This window comes from Rhinoderma darwinii, chromosome 4 (genome assembly GCF_050947455.1).
Source record: "Rhinoderma darwinii isolate aRhiDar2 chromosome 4, aRhiDar2.hap1, whole genome shotgun sequence".
Classification (NCBI taxonomy): Eukaryota; Metazoa; Chordata; class Amphibia; order Anura; family Rhinodermatidae; genus Rhinoderma; species Rhinoderma darwinii.
Genome location: NC_134690.1, coordinates 174,311,833 through 174,326,492, shown reverse-complemented (window position 1 = coordinate 174,326,492; position 14,660 = coordinate 174,311,833).

Genomic DNA, 14,660 nt, shown 5'->3' with positions numbered 1-14,660 from the left:
ATCTACACCCCTCAAGGAATTTTTCTAGGGGTATAGTGAGCATTTTGGCCCCTCAGGATCTTTTTTAGAGCTAAGGTAACCAAAAAACAGCGATTTTGGCGCTTTAAATTCTTTATTTATTACAGCGTTCACCGTGCGCAATAAATTAAGTTTTAATTTATTCTGCCGGTCGGTACGATTACGCCGATACCATATGTGTATAGTTTTTTTTAAGTTTTGCAGCGTTTGCACAATAAAATTACGTTTCTATAAAATAATTTATTTTCTGGGACACCCTATTCTGAGCCGTAACTTTTTTATTTTTTCGTCAAAAAAGCTGTGGGAGGTCTTGTTTTTTGCGGGACGGGTTGTAGTTTTTATTGGTACCATTTTGCGGTGAATGCGACTTTTTGATCACTTTTTATTCTATATCTTGGGAGGTGTGGTGACCAAAAAATAGCGATGCTGACAGTTTTCCGTTTATTTTGTTTGCGGCGTTCACCGTGCGGAAAAATTAACATTATAGTTTCATAGTTTGGGTCGTTACAAACACGGTGATACCAAATATGTGTACTTTTTTAACGTTTTCATTTTTTCCCTATAATAAATGACTTATTATAGGAAAACAAAACCTTTTATTTTTACACTTTTATAAAACATTTTTCTTAACTTTTTTTTTACTTTTTACACTTTATATTTTTGTTTATTAACTTTTCTTTTACTTTTTACACTTTCTTTTTTTGACCTGCAGCTCTGATCGCTGCTAGAATACATTACACTACCTAGGTAGTGTAATGTATTCCAACTGTCAGTGTGACGTCACAGTCACTCTGACAGTTGGTCTATGAGGATCAGCAGAGGCTGATCCTCATAGGCTGACATACATGGCAGACCTGGGGGCCGTTGTCTGGCCCCCGGGTGCCATCACAAGCATCAGAAGCCCCCACGATTGCATGGGGACTGCTGATGCGCTACAAACCCGCTACATGCGGAGATGGCAATTGAGCCCCGCATGTAACGGGTTAATTGCCGAAATCAGCGGCGATGAGCCGCTGATCGGCAACACTGGAGTGTCAGCTGTCGGGGACAGCTGATCTCCAAGTTCCAGATGCACACTGTCGCCGACAGTGTGCCATCGGGAACGACACAGTGACTTCCTGTCACTCTGACAGGAAGCCTATCAGGACCAGCCGAAGGTTGGTCCTGATGCGCTACCGTCCATGGCAGACCCGGAAGCCATTGTTTGGCTTCCGTTTGCCATAGTAACTATCGGCAAACCCCGCGATTTCGGACCGGGGTCTGCCGATATGTTAGAAACCCCCAAAATTCGGCGATTGCACTCGATCGCCGAATTTAAGGGGTTTGGGGGTTTAGCATCAGGAGAGGTTGGTACAACGGTTTCTTAGTAGCCAGAGACAGGGACACCGTGCATTAAAGTTCATAACAGGGCTTTGCCTGTGTTTTATTCTTGTCAAAGGAACAGCCTCTTGTACAACAAGGCAAAATACAATTAAATCCTGCTCGTCTGAGCACTAACTAAACAAGATATTATCTAACTATACCAAGTGCCTTCCTACCAGGCACTGGACACAAAGTAACACAGGTCTTTACTCACATAGACTACAGGCTACTCCAAATTTAGTAGTCTCCAGTCTGAGTCAGGGGTGAGACTGACACACACTGTGTCTGCACCTTTATATATAAAGGCTGCAGGTGCAGCTAATTGAGCAGCAGCCTTGTCCTACAAACAGAGATGGACTAGGGATTGGGGAACCCGCCCTTCTCTTCCCCAATCCAACTCCAGGCCCTTTTTCCGGCTTTTCCTTAAGCCGAGATTGGAAAGCTAGAGCTTTCTATTGCAAAAACGAATCCTTCCCTGGAGCCTAGGATACATATGACAGGATTCTAGGGGAAATGTACCTTCCCTCAATGACTTTACCTGTCACTGTCTCACAGGGGTTAATTCGCCAAAATCAGCGGCAAAGGACCGCTGGCCGGCAATAGGGGAGTGTCAGCTGTCGGTGACAGCTGACCTCCCGGTTCTCGGTGCACACTGTCGCCGACAGTGTGCACCGGGAAAAACTCAGTAACTATACGTCCTCGTGCGGGAAGTAACCTCCCGCAACGACGGACAGTTACGTCCTGGTGCGGGTAGGGGTTAATCAGAGATACAACAAAGACGTCAACAATAACACAGAAGGAGCATCAAAGATCGACAGCGGAGATGGAAGAATCTGTCCATAGGACCACTATAAGTAGTACACCAGAGTGGTGTTTTATGTAAGGCCTCATTCACACGACAGGGTTTCCCGGCCGGGTGCCGGCCGTTCATAAATCGGCCGGCACCCGGCTGCATTAGGAATAATAGAGCCCTAATGGGGCTATTCACACGACCGATTTTTTGACGGCCTGGAAAACCGGCTGAAAAACATGCTCTATTTTCGGCCGGGTACCCAGCCGCCCGGCTCCCATAGAAGTCTATGGGGCCGGGTAAAACACGGCCATCACCGGAATGTGTCCCGAGTGATGGCCGGGTTTTCCGTCGCTTGCGCTCTATCTCCTCCTCCTCACAGCGCAGAGTGCATGTGAGGAGGAGGAGTTGATGCCATTCGGACGAATGGCTGTACGCTGTACACTGTGTGGCAGGGTCGGGGTGTACAGCAGGTGGCACTGCGCTGGCTCCCTTTCCCTGCTTGTTTTAAAAGTGCCCTGGCCCGGCGACACCTTCCATGGCGCCGCTTGCAGCTGCTGCTACTATTGCAGCGACGCCACTATAGCAGAGCAGGGAGGTATCTCCCCGCTCTGCTATGTGCTAGCCCCACTTTAGCTCCTTGGAGGAGCGGAATCCCCGTGTTTTCGGGGATTCCGATCCTGGACAGAGCGCTTGATGTCTCTGTCCATATTTGGGCAGTGACATCAGGGGAAACTCCTGAAGCTGAATCCCCGAACACATGGGGATTCCCCTTCAGGAGTTGCCGCTGATGTCACTGTCCAGATCTGCCCGGCCCAGAACGGATGCAAAACTTTATGCAAACCGGCCGGGCAAAATGGCCGATTTTACCGGCCGACACTCGGGCTCGGGCGGGACCCGGTCTTGTGAACCCAGCCTAAGACTAACGCATTTCCACACAAAAAAAATGGAAACCTTACAGAATGGAAACAAACCAAAACCAACTTCAACAGAAGCATTACCATTGAAATCAACGGTATTGCAAATGGAGGCTATGGTTTTTGTTTGGCTTTCCGTTCATTGGTGCCTCCAACGGAATGGTCGAACGGAACCCATTAACGGAAGCCCAAAACTGATGTGAACAGGCCCTAAATCAAATGGTACAACACCATCAAAAAATCCATTTTAACTCAATGTTGTGATGCAACAAGAAGAAAATCACCAAGGGGGTGGATAATTTCGCATGGCACTATACAGTATATATATATTGACCAAACGTGGCAAAAGTACACTATACACATATATGTTCGGGAAGTCGGGTACCAATGTATAATGTGCGTCAAATGTATGGCTGGATTCACACGAACGTGTATTGCGTCCGTGCGGGCCCCCGTGGTTTTCACGCGCCACGCACAGACCATTACAAGTCTATGGGGCAGTACAGAGTCCGTGCTTCAATGGGTGCGTGATGCGCAAAATATGGCGAGATATTGACCATGTCGCACATTTTGCGCAGCGGACATACGCTGCGCAAAATGTGCGACATGGTCAATATCTCGGCATATTTTGCGCATCACGCACCCATTGAAGTCAATGGGTGCGTGAAAACCACGCAGGTCGCACTTCCGTGCGAACTGCCTGTTTCGCGCAACAGCTGTCAAAAGGATGAATGTAAACAGAAAAGCACCACGTGCTTTTCTATTTACAAACATCCAAATGACGTGTCATAATGATGGCGGCTGCGCGAAAAGCACGCAGCCGCGCATCATATAATGCTGCCTCACGGAGCAGGTAATTGGCTTTTGCGCAGGCAAATCGCTGCGTGTTTTGCGTGCGCAAAAACGCCATGCACGTCTGAATCAGCCCTAAATCATAGTTAGGCTGGGTTCACACGACCACATTAACGTCCGTAATGGACGGACGTATTTCGGCCGGAAGTCCCGGACCGAACTCAGTGCAGGGAGCCGGCTCCTAGCATCATAGTTATGTACGATGCTAGGAGTCCCTGCCTCTCTGCAGGACAACTGTTGTTTTCAGTACGGGACAGTAGTTCCACGGAGAGGCAGGGACTCCTAGCATCCTACATAACTAGGATGCTAGGAGCCGGCTCCCTGCACTGAGTTCGGTCCGGGACTTCCGGCCGAAATACGTCCGTCCATTACGGACGTTAATGTGGTCGTGTGAACCCAGCCTTAGGGTATGTTCACACGCACTAATTACGGACGTAATTCGGGCGTTTTTGCCCCGAATTATGTCCGAAAATAGCGCCTCAATAGCGTTGACAAACATCTGCCCATTGAAAGCAATGGGCAGACGTTTGTCTGTTCACACGAGGCGTATATTTACGTGCCGCTGTCAAATGACGGCGCGTAAATAGACGCACGCGTCAAAGAAGTGACCTGTCACTTCTTTGGCCGTAATTGGAGCCGTTATTCATTGACTCCAATGACTAGCAGCGCCAATTACGTCCGTAATGGACGCGACGTTCAAGCGCCTGCACATGCCGTTACGGCTGAAATTACGGGGATGTTTTCAGGCGGAAACATCCCCGTAATTTCAGCCGTTACGGACGCTGTCGTGTGAACATACCCTTAGTGAAAAGTCATTGTCTTCACACCTCCAGCATTGGAGACGCAGAATACTCATGAGTATACTATTTTTACGGGAACGATATATCGAAAGCACTTTTGTTGTTATTGAGCAGCTTCATTTTTAAAGCATCTTGTTCTGGTCTGGTGTAGCAGGCAGAACACAGGAGCATATTCTACGCATCGCTTTGGTATTATCTGCCTGGAGAAAAATTGCGACAAACCATATAAAATATGGTGAAATGTCTCCTGATGTGGAGCTGTTGGATTCAGTCAGAACTTTATATTCTACTACCAAGATTTCCTCCCGCCCTAGCTCCCTCAGGTAACTCCTCTCCTGCCCATCCCTCCGTGTTGTCCGCCTGTCCTCTATGTGGCTCTCAGCCCCTTTCTTTGTCTCCAAGTTTCTTGGACTCCCCCCCCCCCCTCTTTCTCCAGAGCTCCGGCACTCGCAGCCCTCAGGCTGAGACATGATGGAAAGCAGAAGTGACTCTCAGAATCCACTAACAAGTAAAGAACATGAGAAAGCAGCCGAGCTCTGTCTGCTCTGACTGTCATGTGTCCCTGCATCTAAGTGGACACTTTGATACACACTGAAAGAATGAAATGAGGGAGGGGGGAGAGCCGATAATGGACAGAGAGCAAAAGGGGATTCTGAAAACAGGGAGTCGAGGTTTTTACAGAACACAGATGACGGGGAGGAGGAGTGGTGGGAGAAGGGGGAGGGGGTTGACCGCAGGGCAGATAGCAGGATAAGACAGAGCACTAATGGAGATGGGAGGGCGACTGTGAGGAGAGAAGTTATAGACGATGAAGGACATACAAAATGAGGGAAGAAATAGCATTAAATGGAGTATGAGTGGGCGGGGCCAGGTAGACATAAAGAAAACAATGTGGAAACGGCAGGAAAAGGGCGCGAATATGGGATGCGCAGCACTGAGGGGAACACAGCGTGCTTAATGCGTGGACAATAGGTCATGAACGACAACACGAGACTAATGATGCTGCCATATACATGACATACTCCAGGATATCGGCACTGAAGCCGATGTCACAGAGGCAGCCGTCCATACTGCCGGCCGGTGATTAATGGCTCGTTCATGTCACAGGTTTCATCCCAAACTGCAGCTTCCTCTGATTAACACCTCACCCGTAAACACAGCAATTAGAAACTCGTTCATCCAACTAGAGATTATGGCGGGGGCGTTCAGCGGCACGTATGACACCACATGACATCATTATGGGTGAGCTCAGGGGAGCAATTAAAGTTTGGTTACCATATGAAAGAATTTTATGGGGAAAAAAAGTGACAGGAGCTGCAGATGGCAGACTGTTCGTATGGAGAACACTGAGGACTATACTGTATGGAATGAGCTAAATGGGATAATGTCTAAGGCCCTGTTCACACAGTTTTTTGACACGGAAACCGCGCCGCAAAACTCCTCTCAAACCGCCCGAACATGCCTCCCATTGATTTCAATGGGAGTTGGACGAGTTTTTTTTTTTACTGCTCCAGACGGTTTTTGCACAGTGGTTTGACAAAAACTCATCAAAACACTCGTCGAGGCGTTTTTTTTCCTCTTTCTGACTGATTGAAATAGGGTTTTGAAGGCGGAAACCGCCTCAAGATGGGTTATGACGCTTCTTTTTACCGCGACGCGTTTTTTTTACTCGCGGTAAAAAACTCGTCCAACTCCCATTGAAATCAATGGGAGGCATTTTTGGGAGGTTTTTGAGGAGTTTTGTGGGTCAGTTTCTGGGTCAAAAAACGTGTCAAAAAAACTCTGTGTGAACAGGGCCTAAAAAGAAGCGTCATGACCCATCTTGAGGCGGTTTCCGCCTCCAAAACCCCATTTCAATCAGTCAGAAAGAGGAAAAAAACGCCTCGACGAGTGTTTTGACAAGTTTTTGACAAACCACTGTGCAAAAACCGTCTGGAGCAGTTTTTGCAGGAGGAATTTTCCTCCTGCAAATAAACTCTGTGTGAACACAGCCTAAGGGTCAGTTTACACAGAGTATTTTGACACCGAAAACGCCCCAAAAAATGGACGAATGACTCGTGGGAAAAAGAAGGGACCTGCTCTATCTTTGGGCGTTTACGTCTCTGACCTCCTATTGAGATCAATGGGAGGCAGAGAGAGTAATTTGCGGCGTTTTTTGCCTGCGGCGCTCAATGGCCGCGGGCGAAAATCGGCGTGCAGGCAGAGCAAAACCTGCCTCAAAATTCCAAACAGAATTTTGAGGCAGATTTTCTGCCTGCAAGAAACTCTGTGTGAACCCAGCCTAAGAATATTAGGAGACACCAAGACGTTAGGTGACCCTGTGAAAGTGCGACGATGCAGGTGCAAAGCAGATTTTCAGCATTTTGGCTGCTGTGGTTTTTGAAAATTCTGCCTTTCCGCTTGTTTTTTTGAGTAATGTAAGTCGTATGATTTGGGCGGTTTTCCAATTTTCTTTGCTCACTGGGGGAGATGTATTAAGCAAAAAAATTGCACTAAAAAATTGGTGAACATTGCGTTAGACAAATTTATGTGTTTGACAATTATTTCACTTTCCTAAGACCGTTTAAAAAACGGCCTAGAAAAAAGGGCATGGGTGAGAATAGTAGCAGAATGCGGCAGATTTACTAATATTGTGCACCTTGTTTTGTCGCAGAATACTGGTGTAAAGTACGAGGTGGCGTAAGGAAGAGATGTCTTAACATGTCTAGTCAAATGCACCAAATTTAACATACGTCATTCACCGTTGTGATAAATCTGTCTGATCTAGTTTTGTACTTATCTTTAACCCCTTCCCGACATTTGCCGTACATGTACGTCATGGAAAGCATTGACTTCCCGCAAAATGCCGTACATGTACGTCAAATGTTTGGCACCGGCTCAGAAGCTGAGTCGGTGCCATCATCACCGGATCTCAGCTGTATCTTACAGCTGACATCCGACTGTAACGGCGGGGACCGAAATTAGCTTCGATCCCCGCCATTAACCCCTTAAGTGCAGCGCTCAAACGCGATCGCTGCACTTAAGGTGTTTGCAGCTCATCGGAGCCCCAGCAATGAAACTGCCGGGGTTCCGGTGGCTGCAATGGCAACCGGAGGCCTAATACTGGCCTCCCGGTCTGCCTAGCACCGAAGCCGGTCAAGATCCGCCCGGCGGCGGAGCCTGATCGGCTTCCGTAGCTGCCGGCAAGATGGCGCCGGGTCAGGAGCTGATCCGGCGTCATCAGCGGTGGAAGTCAGCTGTACTGTACAGCTGACATCCACCTGTAACGGCAGGAACCGGAGCTAGCTCCGATCCCTGCCATTAACCCCTTCGATGCAGCAATCGAAAGCGATTGCTGCATCGTAGCGGTTACTAGCAGATCGCCAGCCCCGACAGGCAATCGGGACTGGCGACTGCTGTTATGGCAACAGGAGACACAATGGTCTCCTGCTCTGCCATTACGGAAGCCGATTTAGGCCCCGCCGGGAGGCGAAGCCTAATCGGCTTGCTGTCAGTGAATGACTGACAGATCTAATACATTGCACTACATAGGTAGTGCAATGTATTAGAAAAAAAAAAATCTGACCGTTGGACCTTCAAGTCCCCTAGTGGGACTTGAAGAAAAGTGTATAAAAAAGTGTAAAAAAAAAGTGAAAAAAATAAAAGTTTGAAAACAATAAAAGTTTCAAGTAATCAAATAAAACACAATCCCCCTTTTACTCTTATCAAGTCCTTTATTATTGAAAAATAATAATAAACCATATGTATTTGGTATCGCCACGACCGTAACGACCTGAGGTATCAAAATATTGTATTATTTATTGCACGCGATGAACAGCGTAAAAAAAACGTAGAAAACGTTACCAGAGTTTCTGTTTTTTAGTCACTTTGCCCTACAAATATTAGAATAAAAAGTGATCAAAAAGTCGCACGTATCCAAAAATGGTACCTATAAAAACTATAGCTCGTCCCGCAAAAAACAAGCCCTCATACACCTCCGTCGACAAAAAAATTAAAACGTTATGGTTCTCACAACTTGGCGACAGAAAAAATACATTCTTTTTACAAAAGTAATTTTATTGTGAAAAAAGTTGTAAAACATAAAAAAGTGCTATAAATTAGGTATCGCCGGAATCGTACGGACCCGCAGAATAAAGTTAACATGTAATTTATAACGCATGGTGAACGCTGTATAAAAAAACCGAAAAAAGCTGTGCCAGAATTGCATTTTTTTGTTTACCTGGCATCCCAAAAAATAGGATAAAAGGTGATCAAAAAGTCACATGTACCCCAAAATGGTACCAATAATAACTACAGCTCGTCCCGCAACAAACCAGCCCTCATACCGCTACGTCTATGAAAAATAAAATTAGTTATGGCTCCAATAAGTCAGGAAATAAAAAAATATGCAGTTGTGCAGGCCCGAGGGGAACATTTCTTCAGTTTGAAGAGGCGATTTATCAAGGACCTAAAATTAGGGAACCAGGAAAGGGAGGGCCCAAACATATCCGCTGGAAGCGACGGTGCCCGTATTATACCAGGACAACACTTCCCAGCAAAATTCCTCAAACTACAAAGGTGCAGAGTGTGGACCAAAAGGGGGATAAGAAATTACACCATTTATCAGTGCGACACTGGCCTGTGCGGAAAGGATTGCTTCACAGCGTAACACACATCTATGGATTATTTATTTTTTTCTCATACCACCTGACTATGCCCCTTATATACTCCGCCCCGCTTACATGTACCCCCACATTATAAAACACCAGCAATACTCAAACAAATTTAGTACAAATTTAGTACCAAGCAAAATCCGCTCTCCAAAAGCCAAATGGTGCTCCCTCGGCTCTGAACCCTACAGCGTGCCCAAACAGCAGTTTCCTTCAACATATATGGCATCGTCATACCCGGGAGAACCCTTTTAACAATTTTTGGGGTGTGTGTCTCCAGTGTCATAAGCTTGGCATGACATATTTGCCACTGAATGGCATATCTAGGGAAAAATATAAATTTTTAATTTGCACCATCCACAGCGCATTCATTTATGGAAAAGACCTGTGGGGTGAAAATGCTCGCTACACCTCTTAATAAATGCCTTGAGGGGTGCAGTTTCCATAATGGGGTCACTTCTCAGGGGTTTCTTTTTATTATTTCACATCTGAGCCTCTGCAGTTGTGAACCAATACTTTGTAAATCGCCAAATTAGGCCTCCACTCCGCATGGTACTCTTCACTCCTGAGACCTGTCATATGTCCAGGCAAAAGATTAGGGCCACATGTAGGGTGTTTCTAAAACCGGGAAACACTGCATAATAATTAGAGGGCTGTCTTGTTATGGTGGCAGAAGCCGGGCACCACATATTGGCATATCTATGGAAGAAAATCCCATTTTCACTCTGCAACATCGAGTGAACACTAATTTCTACAAAACACCTGCAGGGTTAAAATGCTTACTACACCCCTTGGTAAATGCATTGAGGGGTGTCGTTTCCAAAATGGGGTCACTTCTGGGGGGTTTCCACTGTTTTGGGCCCACAGGCGCCCAGAAACCAATCCAGCAACATCTGCCCTGCCGTTTGCCCAAACAGCAGTTTATGACCACATATGGAGTATTGCCGTACTCGGGAGAAATTGCTTTACAAATTTTGGGTTCTTTTTTTCCTTTATTTGTTGAGAAAATGAAAAAATTTGCGCTAAAGCTACGTCTTATTGAAGAAAAAGGACTGTTTTTATTTTCACTGCCTAATTCTAATAAATTCTATGAAACATCTGTGGGGTCAAAATGCTTACTACACCCCTAGATGAATTCCTCAAGAGGTGTAGTTTCCTAAATGGAGTCCCTTTTTGGGCGTTTTCATTGTTTTGTCCCCTCAGGGGCTTTGCAAATGTGACCTGGCCTCCGCAAACCATTCCTGCTAAATGTGATCTCAAAAAGCCAAATAGTGCTCTTTCCCTTCTAAGCCCTGCCGTGTGTCCAAACAGCCGTTTATTACCACATGTGGGGTATTGTTTTACTCGGGAGAAATTGCTTTACAAATTTTGTGGTGCTTTTTCTCCTTCAGTCCTTCTGGAAATGAGAAAAAATTAGCTAAACCTAGATTTTTTTTGAAAAAATGTAGATTATTATTTTCAGGGCCTACTTCCAATATTTTCTGCAAAAAAACTGTGGGGTCAAATCGCTCACTATACCCCTAGATAATTTCCTCAATGGGTGTAGTCTCCAAAATGGGGTCACTTGTGGGGGGTTTCCACTGTTTTGTCCCCTCAGGGGCTTCGTAAATGTGACATGGCCTCCGCAAACCATTCCTGCTAAATGTGGACTCCAAAAGCCAAATGGCGCTCTTTCCCTTCTAAGCCCTGCCGTGTGTCCAAACAGCCGTTTATTACCACATGTGGGGTATTGCTTTACTCGGGAGAAATTGCTTTACATATTTTACGGTGCTTTTTCTCCTTCAGCCTTGTGGAAATGAGAATAAATTAGCTAAACCTACATTTTCTTTGAAAAAATTTAGATTATCATTTTCACAGCCTACTTCCAATAATTTATGCAAAAAACCTGTGGGGTCAAAACGCTCACTATACCCCTAGATAATTTCCTCAATGGGTGTAGTTTCCGAAATGGGGTCACTTGTGGGGGGTTTCCACTGTTTTGTCCCCTCAGGGGCTTTGTAAATGTGACATGGCCTCTCAAACCATTCCTGCTAAATTTGAGCTCCAAAAGCCAAACGGCGCTCTTTCCCTTCTAAGCTCTGCCGTGTGTCCAAATATCCATTTATTACCACATGTGGGGTATTGTTTTACTCGGGAGAAATTGCTTTACAAATTTTGCGGTGCTTTTTCTCCTTTAGTCCTTGTGGAAATGAGAAAAAAAAATCGCTAAACCTACATTTTCTTTGAAGAAATGTTGATTTTAATTTTCACGGCCTACTTCCAATAATTTCTGTAAAAAACCTGTGCGGTCAAAATGCTCACTACACCCCTAGATAATTTCCTTGAGGTGTCTAGTTTCCCAGATGGGGTCACTTTTGGGGGATTTTCACTGTTTTGGCACCGCAAGAGCCCTTCAAACCTGACATGGTGCCTAAAATATATTCTAACAAAAATAAGGCCCCAAAATCCACTAGGTGCTCCTTTGCTTCTGAGGCCGGTGCTTCAGTCCAGTAGTACGCTACGGCCACATGTGGGATATTTCCTAAAACTGCAGAAACTGGGCAACAAATATTGAGTTGCATTTCTCTGGTAAAACCTTCTGTGTTATAAAAAAAATTGTATTAAAAATTTATTTCTGCAAAAAAATATGAAATTTGTAAATTTCACCTCTACTTTGCTTTAATTCCTGTGAAATGTGTAAAGGGTTAAGACATTTTCTAAATGCTGTTTTGAATACTTTGAGGGGTGAAGTTTTTAAAATGTGGTGACTTTTTGGGGGTTTCTAATATATAAGGCCCTCAAAACCACTTCACAACTGAACTGCCCCCTGTAAAAATGGCCTTTTGAAATTTTCTTGAAAATTTGAGAAATTGCTGCTAAAGTTCTAAGCCTTGTGAGGTCATAGAAAAATAAAAGGATGTTCAGAAAACGATGCCAATCTAAAGTAGACATATGGGGGATGTTAATTAGCAACAATTTTGTGTGTTATAACTGCCTGTCTTACAAGCAGATACATTTAAATTGAGAAAAATGCTAATTTTTGCAATTTTTCACTATATTTTCGTGTTTTTCACAATTAAATACTGAATGTATCGACCAAATTTTACCACTATCTTAAAGTCCAATGTGTCACGAGAAAACAATCTCAGAATCGCCCGGATAGGTGAAAGCATTTCGACGTTATTACCACATAAAGTGAAACATGTCAGATTTGAAAAATGAGGCTCTGTCAGGAAGGTCAAAAGTGGCTAAAGAGGGAAGGGGTTAAGACAGCAATAATAAGGGTATGTGCACACACACTAATTACGTCCGTAATTGACGGACGTATTTCGGCCGCAAGTCCCGGACCGAACACAGTGCAAGGAGCCGGGCTCCTAGCATCATACTTATGTACGATGCTAGGAGTCCCTGCCTCGCTGCCGGACAACTGTCCCGTACTGTAAACATGATTATACTATTGAAGCTTGATATGTGACGTATACCTCAGATGAAAGCGCTGCGACGTATCCCACTGTATATAACAGTCTTATGGTCGCTGGGACATAGATCTCATGCGGACGGGCTGCACAGTCTGTGTCAGGAAACTCCAGCTATAAGCGTAAGTTCACACGTAGCGTAAATACTGCAAATGTTCCGCAACTATTTGCGTTGTGGAAGATCCGCAGCATAATACAGTACCAGCAAAGTGGATGAAATTTGAAGAAATATGATACACGCTGCGTAAATGCTGAGCGGAAAAAAACGCTCAGAAATTCACCTGCGGTGTTTTATTTTAGTCGGCAGCACGTCAAGTATATTTGCGTAAATGCTGCTTATTTGTTACGGGTTTTCCCCATTAAATTCAACGGGAAGGTAAAACCAGCAACAAAGAGCAGATGTTGCGTTTTTTTGCGGCGGAAAAGGCTTCTGGCGCAAAAACCGCAGCTCAGAAAAAAAATAAATAAATCTTATACTATCCAGAATTCTGTGTTTCTTCATCCAAGCCGGCCTGTATTGTTCCCACGACGCGTAATTTTACGCGTCGTACGGCAATTACGACGCGTAAAATTACGCCTCGTAAAAAGAAGTGCAGGACACTTCTTTGGACGTTTTTGGAGCTGTTTTCTCATAGACTCCAATGAAAACCTCCAAAAACGGACGTAAAAACGCCGCGAAAAATGCGAGTTGGTCAAAAAACGTCTGAAAAGCAGGGTCTGTTTTCCCTTGAAAACAGCTCTGGATTTTCAGACGTTTTTGGTCACTACGTGTGCACATACCCTTACCGTCGTTCTGCTCCGTCATAGGAGCGGAACAACTAACTTAACGGCATTGACGGATCCGTCGCATGACAGACACCAGCCGCACCTTGACGGAACCCCTTGACTTGAATGGGTTCCACTGGATTTCCGTCATGGGGTCCATCGTGTCGAGACCCAATTGAAATGTTGCTGTTTTTCTTATGTATGACTACTTGGGCACAATTAATTTTTGACTAGTAAATTGGATACTGTTGTAAGGCTGGGCAATTAATCCAAAAATAATCGAAATTCAGCGCAATTAATCAACGTCACCTTGCGAATTTTGGGCTTATCAATTATTTTCTCCCAAGTTAAACTGTATCTACATCTTCAGGATGCAGATACAGTTGAATCCTATGGAAGAGCACGGGACCGTAAGGTCCCTGCTCTACCATTCACTATGTATCGCTGGACACGAGGCAGTGACGTCATCGTGCCAAGCTGCACAGACCAGATGAGCAGAGGGATCTCCTCCACTCATTGGAACGGGGTTGGGTGAGTATATGTAGTGTCCGCGGACTGTCGGGATTACTCACCCTCCGACGGCATCAGCCATGGTCTGTGAGCACTGGCCAGCATCTCCTACCCCAGGAGACGCAAGCGCTCACTTCCGCTCCATTCTGCTGTGTCCCGTAGGGTGGGTGCGCACGCTCGTGCCCGGCCTTAAAGAGCCAGCGCGCGCACATGAATATAATCATCAATTAACCCATGATAACCCTGGACTATTAAAAGGGCTCTGCCCTTTCACTCATTGCCTCAGTGTTGTTGTGTTTACCTGTGTTAGTCTTGCAAATGGTCCCTTAGTGTTATCCTGTTCCCAGTGTTCCTGTACCTGCTACCTGTATCCCGTGCTACCGTTGTTCCTGTGCCTTAGAAAGTTGGAGTCGTGTTGTGCCATCGGTCACGCCTGCTGTGTTACACCACGCCTGGTGTCTGCTGCCGAGGTCCCATCTGAGCATAGCCATTACTACTGTCTGAACTGCCACAGGTACTCTTGTGCTTGGACTATATAGACA